Source organism: Lissotriton helveticus, chromosome 7 (genome assembly GCF_964261635.1).
Source record: "Lissotriton helveticus chromosome 7, aLisHel1.1, whole genome shotgun sequence".
Classification (NCBI taxonomy): Eukaryota; Metazoa; Chordata; class Amphibia; order Caudata; family Salamandridae; genus Lissotriton; species Lissotriton helveticus.
The window spans coordinates 1,249,069,006-1,249,089,918 of NC_136068.1; the positions used below are offsets into that span (position 1 = coordinate 1,249,069,006).

Genomic DNA, 20,913 nt, shown 5'->3' on the forward strand with positions numbered 1-20,913 from the left:
ATGTCCCTGAAACCTACATGTTTCGACAATGTATTCCATACGTATTTCATGTTTTCTTCCATATGCCTACACTGTGGTCAGCCGAGCTCACAATATGAACTCAGTCTTGTTTTTATTAAATGCAGAGAGAATGGTACTCTATGTCCTCAGATGGTGTTAAAAAAATGTGACAAAAAGCTTTCTTCGATGTCTGTGCTGACTACTGCCTTTGATCTACACTGCAGATAGCAGGGCTAACAATTCAGATCGAGTCGCAATTGCAGATTACGCAGTCCAGTAGGCAACAGACATTGTTCCCATTGTGACACGCCCGGACCACGTATCATCGCAGGCTGCGCACACGCTGAATGCTTCTGATGCCCGTACCTCAGTGCACCACAAGTCATGGACCCTTCACGATAGAATCTTTGGTGCATTATTTCACATGTGGTGCTCCTATCTTACTGCAGCACAAGTCATAGACCCTTTATGATGTAATCTCGGTGTATGATCCAATGATTACTGTTCTACTTATTACCAGCACCAACCACTCCCAGAGGGCTGGCTTACACTCACCCCACATGCAGCCAGCACAGACATCACTGAACATGTGACCTTGGTAATAAAAAGGAGTCATTATGTTTACAAGATGCTGCCCCTGGGCCCTACCACATTACATTGTGCTGAGACAGCGTATGCAACCATGTTACCTCTTGCAGTAGGAAAAACTTTGGTTATGTAACTTTCTCTCGCTCATTCTACAAGTACGAACATAGTGAATGGATCATTAGAGTACTGCAAGCAAAGTGTATAGTAAAATTATAAGTGAGTGGGGATTGCCGGAGTTGTTTTTTTTGTTGCATATTTATATAGCGCGAACTCGACCCAAAAGTATTTCAGCGCTTTACATGAGCACCGTATTTACATTACACATTCAGGCACGCGGAGATTACGTGATTTGCCCATAATCACAGGATGTGGGTGCGACCCCGAGGCTCGAACCCTGGTTTCCAGCACCAAGTTCAGCAGTCTAGCCAAGGGACCACATAAGTACATAGGTTGGCGCAGCCTAACTCCGACCATGAGCTTCGCTCTAATTAGCTGCCCTCCATGTGCCAAAAACTGCAACCTGAATTTCCATGGCCCTGTATTGCTACAGCTACAACACTCCAGTGAATATGCAATAAACATTCATATCCACAGAAATGCGTCATATCCACCATCTTCCATGTGTGGAACTATGGAGGAATGTAGAGTCAGTGATTCCTCGTACCTTCCATGTTAGCCATGTTGTGGGACTTTACTCACAGAATTTCACATTTCCGCTTGCAACCCGGGTGACGGCAGCACTACAACACGGACACCCGCATCAGTTGAATCCTCATATACCTCACGACGAAGCCACGCCCATAGCTCCAGAGTCATTCTTCACAGCCTCACGCAGTACTAGCATAGGCCACACCAGCCCACTCTGCTTACGCTTACAGGAAAGGACAACAATGCTGCATGGCCCAGATTTTCATTGTTGTGATCTGCTGCTCAGAGGTCTAGTTGTCAGTACACCACAGCCACTCCCTCACGGCTGCTATACACTCACACCACACCCCTCCAGCATTGGCGTCACATGACACGTGACCCTCCCAATAAAAAAGACCGGGCACATGTGCTAGACGCCATTTTAGAGTTGCTTGCAGCAGCTGCACTGTGGCCGGCACAGGCACTCAGCCACGGAACGGGCATTGTAAGTGCTGAGCTGGTATGCATTCTGCGGTGATGGCCCGTCCCGGTGGTCCGGACACCTCATGTATTGTGTGCCCTGCTCGACCGCAGTGTAGGCCTGAGCCCTGCAACAGGGGGGCCTACCGCCACGTGCGTGGCCTCACTGGTCACTGAGTTAGTGGCATCGGAAGGGCTGAGCGGGTGAACAATCTGTGACGATGATGGGTGCACGAGTATGTCCTTTGCCATGGCGATATCAAGACTCAGCACCAAATGTGAGACTTCTTGGTTGCAGAGCGGGGCTGCATGATGTGGAGGGTGCCCTGTCTGCGAAAAGGTGAGCAGCGAGGCCTGGGTGAGCAGCGGCGGGCAGACACCTCTGAGCGGCGGGAGTGGATGGGGTGCAACAGCCTGGATTCAGAAAGGCGACGCAGCGATTTAGGCATACGCAGTCGTATATACCCTGTCTCATTGCATTTTGATTTTTTTTTCCAATGGCAGGACAATTTGTAGAATGGGCCAAATGTCCGTCGCTCCCACATCTGTAGCAAAGTAGTGGAGTATTTATTTTTTCATAGTTTGTACCCTTAAATTTACTATCTTATTTTGAAAACCTTTCCTTTCTCTGTTTTTTTAGGGCTCGTGCCTGCGTTGCAGTGCGCAGCATTGCTCGCTCAGCGAGAGCCCTTTTGTATGGGGTTTTGAAAGCTGACCACATGCTTGTGCATTCGATCAGGTTTCACAGTCAGGGATTGGCTTTTGCGTGTTTAAATTTTTTTTTTTAAAATCACGCCATTGGTCAAAGGCGGGCGCATGTCCCGCCTTGGTAACACCCATTCACGACGGTGGCTAGCACGCGCAGCAGCGCACGTTTGCCTTGCTGCCCCTGCCACGCTCCCTCCCCCCGCTCCTCTATGGTGCGCTCGCACTACTGGTTCCCCCACTGCTCGGGACTGACCGGGCCCCTCACCCGTATCACTGCGAAGAGATTGAAGTAAGGATCGCGACTCCCCCTGCCCTAAGGCAGACACAAAGAAAGCATTCCGCAGCCCCAGCAACACCAGCCAGTGGGCGGCGCTACTATGGCTTACGCGTACCTTTTCAAGTATATTATCATCGGGGACACAGGTGAGCGACGCCCACCCCTCGGGTGAGGCGGCCTTATGAACAGTGCAAGCTTTTCCATACCGTTGGAGCTGATGACGTGACCCAGAGCAGCCCCCGCACCGCCTCCCACACCCAAGCCTTCTTGATAGCGCAGGAGAGATCTCCTCTTCTGTGTAGAGTACCCTTTTGCAAGGCTGGCCCCCAACAAGAGAGAATATTGCAGTTCCGGGGCGGGCAGGTTACTCTTCTACACGTTTCAACTAGAACAGGTGTTAATGGGTGCTTGCAAGGTATGAAGGATATGAGTGATGAGCGCAGCAAGGAGGTACCCTTGAGTGCATCTAGCACTGCACAAATATCCCAGGGTGCTTGTTCCTCTGCGTGCACAAAAATCATTTATAGATTATAACTTTGACTCACTTGGGGAATCGGGTTTGAGTGCATTGGTTCATACTGGGACACAGGTAGAACATGCAAGCTATGTTTCAGAGCGAGGTGCCCAGGATACTCCCACCAGGGTGGCTAAGTAACAGTGCTGCCTACCGCTGGTCACATGAACGTTAAAATGGCTAATATCACAGGTAGTGCGTCTGAGTCATAAGACACTGATCGCATTGGGAGGGCATGGGGGACCGATGGGGACGGATTTCATTCCTGCGTACTGGACTTTCTTACACTTACTAATTCTCTACTATCTTTCAGATGTGGATCTTCAGGGTGCACGTGGTGGCAGACACACTGGTGACAGAAAGGTGAGCTGCAAAAATTCTCTTCAGTGTCACTCTCACACTCTTTCTCTCTCTTCCTCTCTGCTTTGATGAACGCATGACGCACACTCTTATCTTGCTTTTTATCTAACAGGCTGTGTGTCACGCATTGGCCTCCCCCCCAACACCACCAGAGCTCAATGCCTGTAGAACCTACGATGATGCGTGGCCATCCTGACAATGCCTGAGAAGGTTGCTTCGCACGTGGTGGACCCTCTTTCACACACGCCGGTGGCACAAGGTGGACAGAGAAGCTTCTTTCCGCAGCAGCGAGAAGTCACCTCTGGGCGGTGGGAGTAGATAGGGTGCAGCAGCCTGAGTGCACAGGAGCGGGCAGTAACCTCTAGGCAGTGGGAGTGGATGGAGTACAGGAGTCTGGGTGCGTAGGAGCGGGCAGTCACCTCCGAGCAGTGGGAGTGGATGGGGTGCAGCAGTCTGGGTACGCAGGAACGGACAGTCACCTCCGGGCAGTGGGAGTGGATGGGGTGCAACAGTCGGGGTGCGCAGGAACGGACAATCACCTCCGGTCAGTGGGAGTGGATGGGGTGCAGCAGTCTGGGAGTGCAGGAACGGGCACTCACCTCCGGGCAGTGAGAGTGGATGGGGTGCAACACTCTGGGTGCGCAGGAACGGCACTCACCTCCGGGCAGTGGGAGTGGATGGGGTGCAGCAGTTTGGTTGCGTAGGAATGGGAAGCCACCGCTGGGCAGTGGGAGTGGATGGGTACAGCAACCTCGGAGCATAAGAGCGCACAGACTCCTCCTTGCAGTGGGAGTTGAAGGGGTTCAGCAGCCTGGGTGCGCAGAGGTGAAATGGAGAACTATGTGTGTGCAGTTGTATGTATTCTACAATTACTAATTCTATACTATCTTTCAGATCACTAAACTTGAGGGTGCCCTATTTTAAAGACCAATTTTAAATCAAGGCTGAATTCAATGCTATCTGTAGTGTTGATCCAAAGCTGAATAACACTGCGGTCTGCAGTGGAGCTCGAAGGCAGTAGTTTAAAGACCAGCTGTACCATAAGGTAGGCCTGAGCAAGCAGGCAGCGCTGTCCTACAGACACCTCTTCAGCGCGGTGCTGCAGGAGGGGTGGGATGCATCAGCTAGAGTGCGCACGTGCAGAAAAGCGATGTTGCAGTCCGTAATGATGTGATCTCTGACCTCATTCAGTCACATTGCTGTCATTTTAAGGACCTGCTGGACCTTACTGTAGACCTGAGCCAACGGACGGCGCTGCCCTACAGATACGTGGCGTTGAGGACACTGTAGTGAACTCCTTACTAAGTGTACATGCAAACAGGCTTATAAAGGCATAAGAATCATATCCATATTTAGTCATAGCCAATGCAGTCCAAATACGGCAAGGCTACTCCCATAGACTCCTAGAAAGCACAACGTGTTCTTAATCAAACCAAGCCTCCAGGAGCCCGGGAATTCCCCCTGCTTCTGTATTGATTTGTCCTAGAACTCCTGGAGTCCTGAAAGAACTGCGAGTTCTTAGTGACGTCTTATGTCCACCCTTACGCCAAACTCGGCACCTTCCAGGTATAAACATACCAGCATCTGCCCTAGCAAAACACACGGTGGTTTGGAGCAGATCAGCTATCTACTTGCCCGACGCCCTGCTGTAGCAAGTGCCGAAGGAAGCCGACCCTCCCATTGACGCACTGAGAGAGACGCCGTCTTTTCTCCTGCCGAGAAATCCAGCTCCAGTGTTTCCAGTCACCCTTGCGGGTTGCTGGGAGATCGAGTCCTGAGAAAGAGATACAAGACCTCCTTCATTCTATAACCAAGGTACGGAGCTGATTAGATCCTTAGAGAATTCTTGATTCAGATTCTTGGCAAAAACTATCTTAACTTAAACTGCAGCTCACTTACTCCTTCCCACGTACTAGGCTTAGGTTAGGTAGACCGGGGTAGGCGTATCTTAGAAGCACCAGTTGAGTAAGTTTAGTCATGATTTTATATATGTATATATTTTATCTATTTTAAACACTGTATGGCTTAGAAACCATACCATGCTTTTACAGTATTACTTTGTAATACTCCTTTTACTGTACGCACTTTACTTTATGATAGGTATTGCAATTGTGGCAACTCACTTCTCTTGCATGAGAAAGAAGACTGTTCAATAAATAACCTCTTTTATTGAAAACGCCAGTCTCTCTATTTCTCTGCAGTTCTGGTGAAACTAAGCATGCACGATTGACTGAGTGAAATAGTTATCTATTGTTTCCGCGACTCTGGAGATATACTCCTTATTCTGGAGGGAGCAAAGGAGTCATGTTTATGCGGTTGTCAGAAACTAATCCCTTCTTGTCTATTCAGGAAAGTTAACACCTTCTTGTTTACTCGAGAAAGTTTCTAGTGACCTCTGAGCTAGCTGGCATTTCATAATTAAGTCTAACATATTCAATAGAGACCTAGTCGACCTCAATCCGATGTCTAAACTATCATTTATGTTATTCCAATGCGCAGAGCCTATTGGGAATATAGGAACTACACTACATGGCGCCCAACATTTGGTGAGGCGATAATTTAACGCTAGATACTAGATTAACTCAGTCGTGCTTTTCACACAGACCCCTTTCTCCCGTAAAAACTCCAATAGACGTCTGGAGTGTGTGAAAGGTTAATATCCATCAAAACTTAGTAGGACGAGAATCCTATGTATTAGTTTTTGGTTTAGTCAACGTTGAAGGATAGTGTTCCAAAATATTGTGCACCTAATCTTTGTCTCCTTGAAACTTGCTCTGCAAAACTTTCTGTCAGAAAACATGTCGGAAAGTGACAACGAAAGGGAAAGAGCTAGAATAGCTCAAGCAGTCTTAGATGACACAGCCCTCCAAGATGACCCGGAGGCAATAATAATCCCAGTCAATGTAAGGAAAACAATAACTATAAAACTTATAGAAAATGGAGTATCACCAAGAGGCGGTACAGTCATATTTGTGGTAGAGGCCCATGAATATCGGCAGACAGACGTATTCTATTCATGGATACATTTTCCAGCAGCAAATGCTGTGACACACGATTTCCACTACTACAAAGTAGAGGAATCTCCAACGGAATACATTCCTTTCGAGGACGTTGAAATTCCACTAACGTACCAAGAGCATCAGCTTTGGTTTAATGGCGCCCTAAAACATCAAAATCACTTCACCAGGCTCGGTCCACTAGGTAGACCAGGAGCCACATGGCCGGTTCTAGCCAGCTATACACCACATCCTGACATTGAAAAAATGTAGAGCGGAGAAATTTTAGTTCAGCTAAAACAACTAATAAAAATACATAGACAATTGGTCCAATATGTCATGCGGACTTTAACAGTCCAACCAGCGATAAAAATTCCACAGCACACCCCTCACCAGGGGAACACAAATAAAATTACACCACAGACTATACAATCAGTCATTGGCAAATTACCCGCAAAACGGGAACAAATTCCGTTCTGGTTAGCTCAAAAAATTACTCAAATAGAGGCAGTATTTCCGGATACTACACCTTGTTTACTCGAGAAAGTTTCTAGTGACCTCTGAGCTAGCTGGCATTTCATAATTAAGTCTAACATATTCAATAGAGACCTAGTCGACCTCAGTCCTACGTCTAAACTATTGTTTATGTTATTCCAATGCGCAGAGCCTATTGGGAATATAGGAACTACACTACACCACTCTGTAAATCTCTAAGTGCCTCCCATAATGATCTGGGGGCTTTAGAGAGATTTTTGCTTTCAATTAAAATAGTTTGTGTTGTCCACCTTTGTGCCAGATCTCTCTTGGTGACTTGTAAGGCCAACATACAAAATGTAAGCTTAGATCTAAGTGAATTAACATTGTTCGGTATCCCCAAGATTCTAGATGAAGGAAGAGTGGGATATCACAAATCAATATTTGGCAATGCTCTTCAGGCTATTAACTGCCAGTATTCCTGCACCTTGTTACATGTCCAGACTGCCTCTATAAATGTAGCCTCTTTCCACTCACAATTCGAGCAAATGGATGAATGGATCCTCCCGGTTTTGTACAACCTACTTCTGTTGCAGTGTAAATATTTTAAGCAGACCAGGCAAAGACGTGACTTCATCACCACCTCCCACGGGTGCATTAGCGCCGCCTCCAAGTCTGCATCCTCCATTGTAATGTAGTACTGAAAATTCTGGACCCGTGTCATAAACCTCGTTGTATCATGACGATTTTGGTATCAGCAGACCGAGAATGACGAGTATACTATATACAAGCATTTTCGGCGTATTCGAGTGGCGAGATCACCCTGAAATCAGGGATTCCGTTCTGAACCCTCGGGTTCCATTTTGTGTATGGCAGCCATTTTGTGGTTGCCCTCACATAGGCCGATGACTAAGGCCGAATAAGTCTTTTGGGACACGTACACCTTTAGCTGACTTCTATGTGACCTGGGCAAGCTGACTCCACTGCCCGAAGCCAAACCTGTTCGGCCAGTTCCTTTCCCAGTGGCCGACCGAGATTAGGATCAAGGTGCCGCATGCCATAAACCTTTCATCGCACACAACTATGCCTAATTTTACACACACCTGTCTCTGTTTCTTGCTTTATGACCTGCTTTACGATGAGGAGGTGCCCGATTTTATTAGGGGTCCGTTCGATATCTGATGAAAGTATTGGACCTTGCCGGGAAATTGATTGTGGGCTGGGCGAACTGAAAAATGGGCTTGTCATCATGATTCTGCTTTTTCTTTGTTGTGAAAATATGTGAATGGTCAACTGTAAAATAAGGAATGTTTGCCTAAAGCATAATATTTTGTATAAAAAGGGATGGCTGGCTTTGTAAGATTGAGCAGTCTCCTGAGAATATACACCGTGTTGTACTTCTAGGATACCTGTTACTGGCTGCAGCCAATAAATTCGATCTTTGACTTCACCAAGAAGACTCTGTGTTTCTGTAGTCTGGGACAGGAAGGACTCGAAGTCTTAGGGTGTGTTCCCTGGCACCGCTGGGTTCTTAAAAACCCGGTACTTCAGTTGGCGCCCAACGTGGGGCGATTTCAGCGGTACCGGTCCAACCCAGAGGTTCGTGAGGAGCTTCGTGTGAAAATTCTGGAGGAAGGCCAACCACTTCATCGACCCCTGTATGTCGCTCGAGGTCCGAAAGTCTTTGCTGCGAGGTTCCCCGCTTCCCGACGGCTACAAAGGACTGCTGCCCTGACTATCGGCCTGTCTTGGACCCTTTTGTTGATTTGTAGAGCGAAACGATAGACGAGTCTTCTGGTGACGTCATCGATACCTCAGTTAAGTATAAGTGGAGCGTCTCCCAGTCCTTAGCTTGGTTCTTAGTTTGGGTATCACCTTGGGATCTTTGATTTGGAACTTGCAAGTACCAAAGCCGAGGGACTCATGTATTCACGAGACTATCGTATTTCGATAATCCTTTGAAGTTTGAAGCTAGACTAGAGAGCGAAGATGCCTGGTCTTAGCAGACTTGGAAATTTGTTTTGTCTTGGTTGTAATAGGGATTCCCGATTGGAGGACTCGTGCCCGGTTCCTCCGATTGGAACTCCAACCTATGAGCTCTATGTGAAGCATGGCGTGGGCCCCATCACATATAATGAAGTATGGATTCGATACACCAGGAAGGATGGTGTTTTAAAATGGCCCCAATATGGTAGTTTTGACACAGAGATATTAGATAATCTAGAGGTTAGACTTTTTAAGAAGAAAGCCCGCCGGCGATGTTTGACTCTTTCCGCCTATGGCGAAAGAAAGCCAAACAGAAAGAAATTAAATTAGCTAAAAGGAATAAAAGAGAAAAGGGTATCTCGATAATGCGAGTTGCTATGCAGTATAAAGATAACGAAGAAGAGCAAGCGAGTGAGCAGTTGCACAGGCAACGTAAAATGGCAATCGATAAATGCTATCCAGTTTTGTCACCTCTCCAGCAGGATGCAGCAAAGGAACTTGAGAAAGATCCTTTAATGTCACATTTGTTGAATTCACCACCCCCTTATGCGCAGAGTGCTACTGCACCTCCGCAACCTTTAGTTGTGCAACCTCCGGTTGTTGTGCCTCAGGTTCTTCCACAACCGCCAGCTCCTCTTCAGTTGGCTCCTACTGCTACGGCGCAGCCTCCTCAAGGGCCGCCGACTTTGCTACCTGCTCCCCCTGTACTTCCTACGACTTTGCCTACTACATCGACTACCTCTTCTGATGTTCCTCCTGTTACTGCCTCTGCGTCTGCATCTGCGTCGGCTTTGCCTCACTCTGTTTTTCCTCCTGTTCTTTCGTCGACTTCTCCTTCTGTTCGACAGAGAATGACTGACACTGTTGCTAGTCTTCTGTATCCTCTTTTTGGGGCAACAAGTATGACCCCTGTTTCAACAAGCAAACAACTGCGTAGTCAACTGCCCGACTCTAGAGAGCGGGAAACATTGAATTATTTGGCACATAAATGGGTTACTGACCCTACAAGATATGAGCTAGATTCTGTTATGGATGTCTTCCATCAGTGGGAAGAACCGAAACAGAGATACGTTTTCGAGAAAATGTGTGCTTTTCTTTGTGAGGAATTGGAGGAAAATGATTTAGAATGCAATCCACCTGAGCTGTGTCGTGTACGGTACGAGTTTGCAAAAGGCACAATTGTTGGTTCCGATGTTGAAAAAGCAGTTGCGACATTATTGTCGTTTAGGAGTGAGGGTGTTTCTCGGTCATTGTTTGAGCATGATTCCTCTGTTAGGAGGAAAGCGAGACAATGTCCAATGAGAGAGGTTCCTCCGGTGTGGAAGGATGCCGTTGCAGCTGAAGTCGCTAATAACGTCGATGCTGTGCCAGCACAATTTCAGCGTGTTTGGGTACATGTTCCGTGGAAACGAGCTGAAGTTTTGGCCCTTAAGCAGACTTTGCCTGACCCCCGTAAAAATCCTGCAGGGTATTATAAGGAATTATCACAGACTGCAGACTCATGTGTCATGAATTTAGCTGATATAGACATGTTGTTTGGAAATGTTGTTCCACAGCCTTTATGGGGTTTGATTCGTCACACAGATCATGCGCAGGAGTTAGGTGATACCTGGATTAATATCGCTGCTGCAGATGGCCGACAAGTTGTTGGTGCTAAACCTGAGCCTTTAGTTGCAGAACTTCCTGGCAAGATCGTTACTTACATGAAGACTTTAATGCCTGCTATGCGAGTGAATTGGGACAAATTGTCTGCATGTAAGCAGAAGAAAGAGGAAACCGTGTCTGATTTCTTCACTAGGTTTGAAGAGACGTTTATCGACCACAGTGGTCAATACATGAGTACAGAAGGTGGTCAACGGTTGTTCGTTGACAAGTTCGTACATAATTTGCTTCCTGAGTTGTGTAAGAAATTGAAAGATTCAGAGAGTTCTTGGGCCGTTTCCTCATCAGCACAGATATTGGCTACTGCGCAGTATTATGAAAATAGAGATAAGGACGAGAAAGATAGAGCAGACAAGAAAACTAAAGAGTTAAAGACGAAGGTTCTTTTACAGCAAGCTTATCCGCCCCGTAATGGTCAGCGTGATTATCAGCAACCTCAGCAATTTCAGAGAAACTCGCAAAGGTTCGAGTTTTCTCAACAACGTTTTCCTGTAGGCCCTAATCAATGTGCATATTGCAAAGAAGAGGGTCATTTTAAAAGTAGCTGCCCTGCTCTGTTACAGCGTATGAATGGTGTTTCTAGCGCAAGAGGTCGAGGTGTTTCACAAACTCTTAGAGGTAGAGGGCGTGGAGGATTCTCCCAGAATGCACGTCCATTTCCTCCTCAGAATTCAATGAATAGTTTTGACCAGCAGAATAACGCGTCCGGTAGGACGCCTCAATACTATGCTGATAACTACTATGCAGAAGATGAGAATATGGAAGGTAATGATTGCTAGGACAGCCATAGACAAAGAGAGGGAGTTGTTTCAGTTCCAGTAGATCAGAGTGGACCTTATGTTGAGGTGATTACATCAGGTGTGTCAGAGCCTTTTCTGTTGGATACTGGTGCTACAAAGAGTTCTATTATGCACTCTAAACTCCCTGGAGCACCTTTGTCTGGCGAAATGAATGTTTCAGTAGGTTTTTCTGGCGCCCCGGTTAGGAACCCGATTTCTAGTCCTATGTCCCTTTCTGTTGGACCTTGTGAATTAGAAGCACCCCTTTATTTTGACGACAGGTTGTGGTGAGAACTTGTTAGGATTGGATCTGTTGAAAAGATTGTATGCAACCTTGTATTGTTCTCCTTCAGGAGTACAACTTACACTAAGTAAGAAAGTGGTCTCCCAAATGTATTTGTCGAAGGATAAACTTCCGATAGAATTGTCGATTCTTCCTGATATCCTTTGGGCTACTGGTCCTAATGATGTGGGTCTTTTGGAAATACCGCCATATGTTGTGACATTGAAAGCCAATGTTAAAATGCCACGCATTCCCCAATACAAGATCTCTAGTGAAGGTGAGAAAGCGTTGCTAGCGATCATTTATGATTTGATTGAAAAATATGTAATTGAAGAGACAAGAGGCAACGTTTGCAATAGTCCTGTTCTGCCTGTTTTGAAGCATACTGACCCTTCTCAGCCACCCGTTTACAGATTTGTAATCGATCTTAGAGAGGTGAATAAAATAGTTGTGCCACAATTTCCAGTTGTTCCTGATATCACTGCCCTATTGACTATGATTCCAGCTTCCGCAACTTGGTTCTCGGTGATTGACTTGAAAAATGCCTTTTTCAGCATCCCGATTGCCGAGGAGAGTAGGGATATTTTCGGCTTCTGTTTAGGAGGCCGAAGCTTCCGGTTCAAACGTGCCCCTCAGGGCTACTGTGAAAGTCCATCGATATATAGTCAGGCTTTAAAAACACAGCTTGATACAATTGTTTTACCTGATGGCGCTACCCTTATCCAGTACGTTGACGATTTACTAGTCGCTGCAGATACTGAGGAAATTTGTAAGAAGCAACGTTGTCATTATTGCGTAATTTGTCTGATTTGCATCACAAAGTGTCCCTTTCGAAACTACAATATTGTCGACAAGAAGTGACCTACTTAGGTCATCTCTTATCGAAGGAGGGAAGGAAACTGACCCCAGAAAGAATACAGGCAATTGCAAAATTGAGTGTGCCAACGACACAGAGAGAAGTGCGTGCTTTCTTGGGTATTACGTCATATTGCAGACAATGGATACCGAATTTTTCTTTGCTGGCCAAACCTTTGGTGGCATTGACTTGTAAAGATACAACGAATCCCCTTCCATGGTCTGAAGATTGTCAGAAAAGTTTTTCCGAATTGCGTGATGCATTGTGTTCGGCTCTTGTGTTGGTTACCCCCGACTACAGTAAGCCTTTTACACTGTATGTCCATGAGAAAGAAGGTTGTGCATTGACAGTGTTGACACAGTCTTTTGGGGACAAGCAGCGTCCATGTGCGTATTTTTCGTCGACTTTGGATCCGGTAGCTAGAGCGTTGCCGAGTAGCTTAAGAGCCACAGCGGCAGCAGCAGTTTCTATTCGGCAGTCTGCTGGTTTAGTGATGAATAATATGTTTTTATTTATTTATTTTTTATTTATTTTATATTTTCAAAGTTTTATATAGCGCAAACAAGATCTTTGCAGATATCAGAGCGCTTTACAGAAACAAGGGGTAAGGGAAACAAGGGAGTGATTAAACAAACTTTTGGGTACAAAATAGTAGTAGGTAGTATGTGAGTAGCAAAGTAGGATAGCAATCAAATAAAACAAAAAGTACAGTTAGACAATCAGATAAACAAATAATACAAAGTCGGTGCAATGTATTCGACATATCCAAAAAAGAGTTCAAGTGAATTTAGCCATAAGGATGGCTTTTACTTCTTTCTTAAAAAATGCAGCGGAGGAGATAAGCCTTGTTTCAGGAGGGAGTGCATTCCAGATCCTGGGTGCCATTCCAGAGAAGGATCGTTTAGAAGTTTTTTCCTTCCGGAATCTTCGCGGTTTCAGGAGGAGATTTTTTGTGCTTCTGGTGGATCTCGAGCCCCCTGATATAGTCAGCTTTTGAGTGAGGTAGTTGGGTGACTTGTGGTGTACAGCCATGTGAGTCATACAAGCGATTTTCAGCTGTATCCTGGCTTCAAAAGGCAGCCAGTTCAGGGATTTTAAGTATAATCATGCTACTTGAAAGTATGCTTTTAATTTACTAAATCGCTAATGAAATCGAGATAAATATATTAAAACAAGCATTGGCAATGCCAATAGGTCAGTCTTACAAATGCACGTTTAAGGCAGACCTAAAAATCCATGCACATTAAAAACCACCACCCTCCTATCTGTGCTGCTGTCAAAGAAACACCATCAATGATCTAGTTATCCAACACAGCATTGCAATGAAATGTGTGAGCCCCTTAAACTTCAATCTTAGGAAGCTGGATAAATCAACAAAATGTTCACAGCTGTGTAGAGAGAAAGCACTTTTCTGTGGCAGCATGCAACTTCTGCCCACTCAAAACATGTACTCCTGGCTCCCAACACGTGGGTGGAGCCATAGCCTCTCTTCCTGATGATACTCGCATAACTGTCTGGTGAGAGCTGGACTGTCAAGCCACATCTTTTTTGTTGTTAAACACACCTGGATTTGACTGTACATTTGCGAAAACCTTTTTGAAAAAACTGCTCAATAGGCAAATTTTAGAAAGTGGGAACATGGCAGAAAATGCAATGTAAAAGCTAAGCAAACCTGCTTGATTGGTTAGTGAGAGCTTGTCAGCATTTCAGGACAAAACTAAAGACAAGGCGGTGAGACTCCTCGAGGACTAAGCATACATAGACTCAAACAGGGAAAGCGCTCAAATATGTTCAGCTTTAGGAGGACAAGCAATAGTCTATCACCATGATGCCAACTAACACCTAAGCAAAAGACTGATTAAAAGCAGTGACATATTTTAAAAGATCACACAAATGCAAAATGTGGTGTCTGTTTGGTATGAGCAGCATATGGATAAACAGGAATTGCAATACCTAAAAGAAATTATATTTCTACCAAGAAAAAATGCTCTTTTGGTCCAGGGATCCTGCATTTTTCATCTTAATGTTACTCAAGATGAGAACTAGTATGTCACAGAGCAGTTCAGAATAAGAGAAAGACAGGAGCATACTTCTTTGGTTCATACTGTCTTTTTACTAGAACTATTAACAAACCTTGAAGTTTGGAGAGAAAAGTCTGTTGGCCTTGTCTTTATTTGCCTTGTCCAGATCATATTTTGATAACGTATGGATAAGATAGTCCTTGTCGTTATCCGGATGATCTGCGCTGCATATACTATCAAGTTCCGGATCTCTGTGTAAAGTTCCATTTTCTACTCTTCCTGAGCTTTCATCGGGTCCTGGTACAAAGAACGTGTTTATCCAAAAGTGAAACATTTTTTCCTTTTTCATTATCGTTCTTTGCTTGTGGAAGAACTCCACTTTGATATCACCGCATACTGGCAAAGGCTGAGGGAACTCAAAGTGCATGTAGCGGTCTTCACGTCTTGTTAGCCCAGGAGGTGAAGTGTAAATCTTCACTTTTAGCTGGTAGACTACAAACTGGGGATTACTTGTTCCGCCACTGAACATTGGAATTGTTTCAAACACAATCTTGTGAAAAAGTAGTGCCACTGGTCTGTAATCCAGATTTTTCTGTAATAGATAGCTATAGTAAAAAACATAACGTCTTTGACTAGGGATGGTCACTCCCTTTTTATCTCTGGTCCGTACTTCTCCATAGAAATCTAGTGCATCCTGTGGTTGTAAAAATTTCTTTCGATGTAGCAAATATGCACATATCATAACACCTGTTCTTCCCTTTCCAGCTTTACAGTGAATTGCCGCAACATGATTGTCATTTTCACTTAACCACTGGTCAAGGTCTTCGCAAAAAGGTTTGATAAGCTCTAGCTGTGGTGGGTTGTGGTCTTCAAAAGGATACTGTGCAACTCTGCAGTTAAATTTGGTGGTATCATAATGTCTCTCAGCGCACAAATTGTAGATCTTGTAGTAGTTTTTATGTTTTTGATCCAAAAACCTTACAACATCGTCAATGTTGTTTCTGTATACACCTTCAAGCCGGTCTGCTGGAAATCCCATGGCAATAATGTTTGGATAAATATAGGTCAGGTCCAGGTCGAATCCGTCCTCCTGGTACGCTCTAATCTCTAATGCTCTAATGTTGATTGTAATGGTTCCACATGCAGTGGACATTTTGTTAAACAGGACCAAGACACAGCACTTAACTAGTGCTCGGTTGTCAGGTTACGAGTTGACACTTTTAGCAACTCATGTGCACATAAAAAGATGCAACACGTTGAATCCAGCTATGTTGTTGCCGATTGTAGCAGAAACAGATGTTTCTTAACAGCATGATTGTTTTCTTAAGACAGAGGAAGAAACGAAAGGGAGAGTAGATCTCAAAGACACTCCTCTTGTGGAGTGTGATGGTACCTTATGGGTGGATGGTTCATGCTTCAAGCTTCCGAATGGTGATACGACTGCGGCATATGCTGTTACGACTTTGCATACGATTGTTGAAGCTGCACGTATCCCACATAATTCAGCTCAAGCAGCAGAGTTGATTGCACTTACAAGAGTGTGTGTGTTATCAAAAGGAATGAAAGTGACCATATATACAGACAGCCAGTATGCATTTGGTGTGGCCCATAGTTTTGGACGATTGTGGAAAGAACGTGGGTTCCTGATCTCGCATGGAGCCAAGATACAGCATGGTCAGTTGGTGAATGAGCTTCTTGAGTCACTTACCTTGCCGTTGCAAGTCGCGATTGTGAAATGCAGTGCACATAAGAAGGTTACTGATGATGTTGGTCGTGGTAATGCATTTGCTGATGAAATCGCAAAAGAAACAGCGAGGGATGTGATGAGTCGAATGTATGTTGCAGGCCCTGCGAGATGGGTTGGTGACATTGGAATGTGTGAAGGTACGATAGAGAGTGTGAAGTCTATTCAAGCTGAAGCTACAGAGAAAGAGTTGAGTGTGTGGAGAGAGAGTACGGGTAAATTGGATGCAAATGGTTGTTGGGTTGAATTGTCAGAACATCAGCGATGGTTGTTACCCGATGCATATGTGCTTGCAGTGGTTACAATGGCCCATGGAATGGCTCACATCAGTGTGAAAGGGATCTGTAAGTTGTTGGCTCCAGTGTGGCAAAATGCTGGAATTCCGAAGTGTGCAGAGAACGTGGTCAAGAATTGTATGGTTTGTCTGAAATACAATCCTGGTAGGGGAACTCCAACTCCAGCTGGTCATTTTGCGCCTCCAACGTATCCGTTCGAGGTTTTGCAGCTAGATTTCATCCACATGGAGAGGTGCAACAACTTAAAATACATACTCGTTGTTTGTGCCTTTTCGAGATGGGTAGAAGCATATCCCCTGAAAGATAACACTGCCATGTCCACAGCTAAAGCCCTTGTCAAAGAATTCTTCCCCAGATTTGGGTTGCCGAGAATGGTCTGGAGTGATAATGGGAGCGAATTTGTGGGTCAAGTGATGAAGAGTGTATGTGAAGGGCTAGGAATCCGGCAGAAGTTTCACGCTGCAAATCACCCCCAATCAGCTGGACTAGTAGAGTGCTACAATGGCACATTAAAACTGAAACTGGCCAAAATACAAGCGAGTTCTGGTCTTAAATGGCCCGATGCTTTACCATTAGCACTTCTATCGACATGAATGACTGTGCACTCACGAGTGGGACTTAGTCCTTACGAAATCGTGTTCGGCCACCCGGCCAACATATGGGGAGTGCCTAGGCCGACAAAATTCAGTGAAATTGAACACCCTGTATTGCTTGATTATTTGTATGATTTGACGGCTAAATTGCGTGTTTTACACCAACAGGTTCACGATACTCTGCCTCAGGTCTCTGAAGCTCCAGGACACACTATTGATTCTGGTTAGTGGGTCTTAGTTAAAAACTTCCAGCGGACAAAGAATGATCAGCCCCGTTGGACCGGCACCCACCTAGTCCTTTTGTCAACGAGATCAGCCGTGCGAGTGGAAGGGAAGAAAAACTGGATCCACGGCGTACATTGTAAGAGGGTCCCTTTGCCTCTGCCGTACAACCGGTGGGTCCAGGAGGGTATTGCTGATTCTGAGACTGTGCCTCATTTTCTGCCTTTCAGCGATGCACGTGTAAAAGGAACAAATTCTGAACGTGAAAGTGACAATCTTTTGCAAGAAGCTGTGCCACCGTCAATTCGATTGGACACTACCGAGCCTGAACTCTTGTTTCAAGACCAGACATTACCTGGAAAAATCCGTTATAATCCGAGGCCGAGAACTATGGACAAATAAATACTTTGCTATTTTTTTGAAAGTGCAGCTCTCCCATCTGAGAAACTTTTTTATTTTTGTTTTTCGAACCACCATCCGGGTTCAGCTGTAGGGTCGCGGGCGACAAGTCTTTGGAGTGCAAGCCGAAGACACAAGGTCGACGGTTCTGGTTGGTTCCTGGGCGTTTCCCTTGGACTGACAGGCGCATTCCTTAGCACGGAACACCCTACCTCCGTGAGCAGCAAGGTTAGAGGATGGAGTTTTTCGAGATGGAGAGACCTGCCAAAGAGACGAACTTTAAAGCCAAAATATGTATAATCATGACCAGAAAACGCTTTTTGATAATCTGCATTTTCATGTTGTTTAGTGTAATGATGTTTTTAATAGGATATGTTTTATTTTATTTTCGAGTGACATTTGCACCCACTATACAGCCCATGCCTCCTTCTACTGTTTCCTCACATTCTTTTCACCCTTTAGCTGAACATGAGTCCGTTAGGAGATAAGAGTTTATCAATAACTCTTTCGTTCAGCTTTTGCACCAACACCAATTAGTAGTGAACACGACTAACTGTTGGGTGTGTGGTCTTATGCCTCATACTACTGATATGGTCCTGCCTTTCAGCCATAATGGTTCTGTGTGGGCATACAGAACGATGTTCATCTATGCTCATGAAGTCCACCCCCTACGTTCTGTAAAAGATAATCCAAAGAATAGTGCTCTAGTTAAGGGTATAGTAGATATGATTAGAGAAGCTACTTCCTATGAGACTATCCCGAGAGATGAGACACTAGCATATATTGGATGGAACGTGACCGGAGTTACTCTGAGTGAGAACCAGCGAGCAAAGAGATCCTCCCCGATTTGGATTGTACCCCATCAGGGTCACCTATGTCTACAAGGTAATGGCAAGAATCCCAGAGCTCAGTTAGGAAAAAGTATCTGCACGGAGACATATGTCTTTGCGTCTCAGACTTCCCCTTCGTTCCTAGCAGCTAAGGGTACCTATTTCATCTGTCATGATAGAGCCTACACATGGTTGCCCCCTGACTTCTCGGGCACATGTTTTGTTTCGTTCCTGTTGCCACCCACCTACACAGATACGGCAGATTACCACAAGACAAGGATAGTTAGAGGTGTCTTCAGTAAAGAAGACACTGCAGGACAAGAATTGGGAGACTTCTTGAAGGGTTTTTTGCCGTTTTGGGGACCCATGGTTACCAGCAGGAACATAAGGCAATTAACGAGGGTGGTTGAATCCACCGTAGTTTAAACTGCCGGTGCCCTTAGTAACTTGACTGCTGAGCTTCAGTCGGATCGTCTTATGACTCTTCAGAATAGAGTTGCGCTAGATGTCATACTTGCAGACCGAGGTGGGGTATGTAAAGTGATCCAATCAAGTTGCTGTGTTTTCATTCCCGATAACGCTCCAACAGTCTACCAGGCCATTTCCAAACTACATAAAATCTCTGAATCAATTCATGTGGATAACGGAGATTGGTCATTGATGGGGTGGTTCTGGGAACTGTTATCGGCCTGGGGATGGAAGATTCTGATGGTCATTGGGATGATCTTAGCCATTCTTTTCCTGTTCTGTCTATGCGTACAGTGTGCTCCTGCTTTATGTGGCCTCTGTGCTGCATTATGTGTAAGGAAACCTGTATCGAGGGACGAGTGTAGGTTGATTGCCTATGTAAGGGCAAAAGGAGGGTCTGTAGTACTGAAAATTCTGGACCCGTGTCATAAACCTCGTCGTATCATGCCTATTTTGGTTTCAGCAGACCGAGAATGGCGAGTATACTATATACAAGCATTTTCGGCGTATTCGAGTGGCGAGATCACCCTGAAATCAGGGATTCCGTTCTGAACCCTTGGGTTCAATTTTGTGTATGGCAGCCATTTTGTGGTTGCCCTCACATAGGCCGATGACTAAGGCCGAATAAGTCTTTTGGGACACGTACACCTTTAGCTGACTTCTATGTGACCTGGGCAAGCTGACTCCACTGCCCGAAGCCAAACCTGTTCGGCCAGTTCCTTTCCCAGTGGCCGACCGAGATTAGGATCAAGGTGCCGCATGCCATAAACCTTTCATCGCACACAACTATGCCTAATCTTACACACACCTGTCTCTGTTTCTTGCTTTATGGCCTGCTTTACGATGAGGAGGTGCCCAATTTTATTAGGGGTCCGTTCGATATCTGATGAAAGTATTGGACCTTGCCGGGAAATTGATTGTGGGCTGGGCGAACTGAAAAATGGGCTTGGCCTCATGATTCTGCTTTTTCTTTGTTGTGAAAATATGTGAATGGTCAACTGTAAAATAAGGAATGTTTGCCTAAAGCATAATATTTTGTATAAAAAGGGATGGCTGGCTTTGTAAGATTGAGCAGTCTCCTGAGAATATACACCGTGTTGTACTTCTAGGATACCTGTTACTGGCTGCAGCCAATAAATTCGATCTTTGACTTCACCAACAAGACTCTGTGTTTCTGTAGTCTGGGACAGGAAGGACTCGAAGTCTTAGGGTGTGTTCCCTGGCACCGCTGGGTTCTTAAAAACCCGGTACTTCAGTAATGATATGCTCCTCTTATCTGTTCCGTTAACTTCACAGCCCATCCGGCATATTATTGCTAAGAGTTTTACAGATCGCACCGCCAGGAGCATTCTTCCATCCCATGGGACATATTACAGAACTACACCCACCTACCCATGGAAGACCTTCCGCCTAGAGTGCTTGTCTCAATAGTAATTATCTAAACAACTGTCCTGGGTTCCAAATCAAATTCTGCCTGTAAACTAGTGAACAATCAATGCTTTTCCCCGGCATCAAGTCTCCCAACTCAGTGACTCCATTTGCAGCACAGGGTTTAAAGCCCTGCAACTGGTCACTTCTTTTAGCAGACCTACTCCCCAGAGAAGTGTTCCTTTTTTTATTTTGACTTGCTTCCCCAGGCAGCATGTCGCCCTTTCCTAAGCAGCCAATGTCGCTTGTGTGCCCGGCATTAGCCTTGCGGCCCTTTCCCACCAAATATGTCACTCAATAATGCTCTTTAATTTCTGTGAGT

General features: G+C 45.3%; 1 protein-coding gene and 1 pseudogene across 2 annotated transcripts in view; both read right to left on the minus strand.

The window, feature by feature from the left end:
- Positions 1-20,913, minus strand: part of SPAG9 (sperm associated antigen 9) — a 2,066,870-nt gene that overhangs the window by 355,271 nt on the left and 1,690,686 nt on the right. The gene's annotated exons all lie outside the window — the stretch shown is intronic.
- LOC144767304 (phosphatidylinositol 3,4,5-trisphosphate 3-phosphatase and dual-specificity protein phosphatase PTEN pseudogene) lies at positions 14,715-15,764 on the minus strand (annotated as a pseudogene). Its single transcript, XR_013598141.1, has one exon. The product of XR_013598141.1 is annotated as a phosphatidylinositol 3,4,5-trisphosphate 3-phosphatase and dual-specificity protein phosphatase PTEN pseudogene (transcript).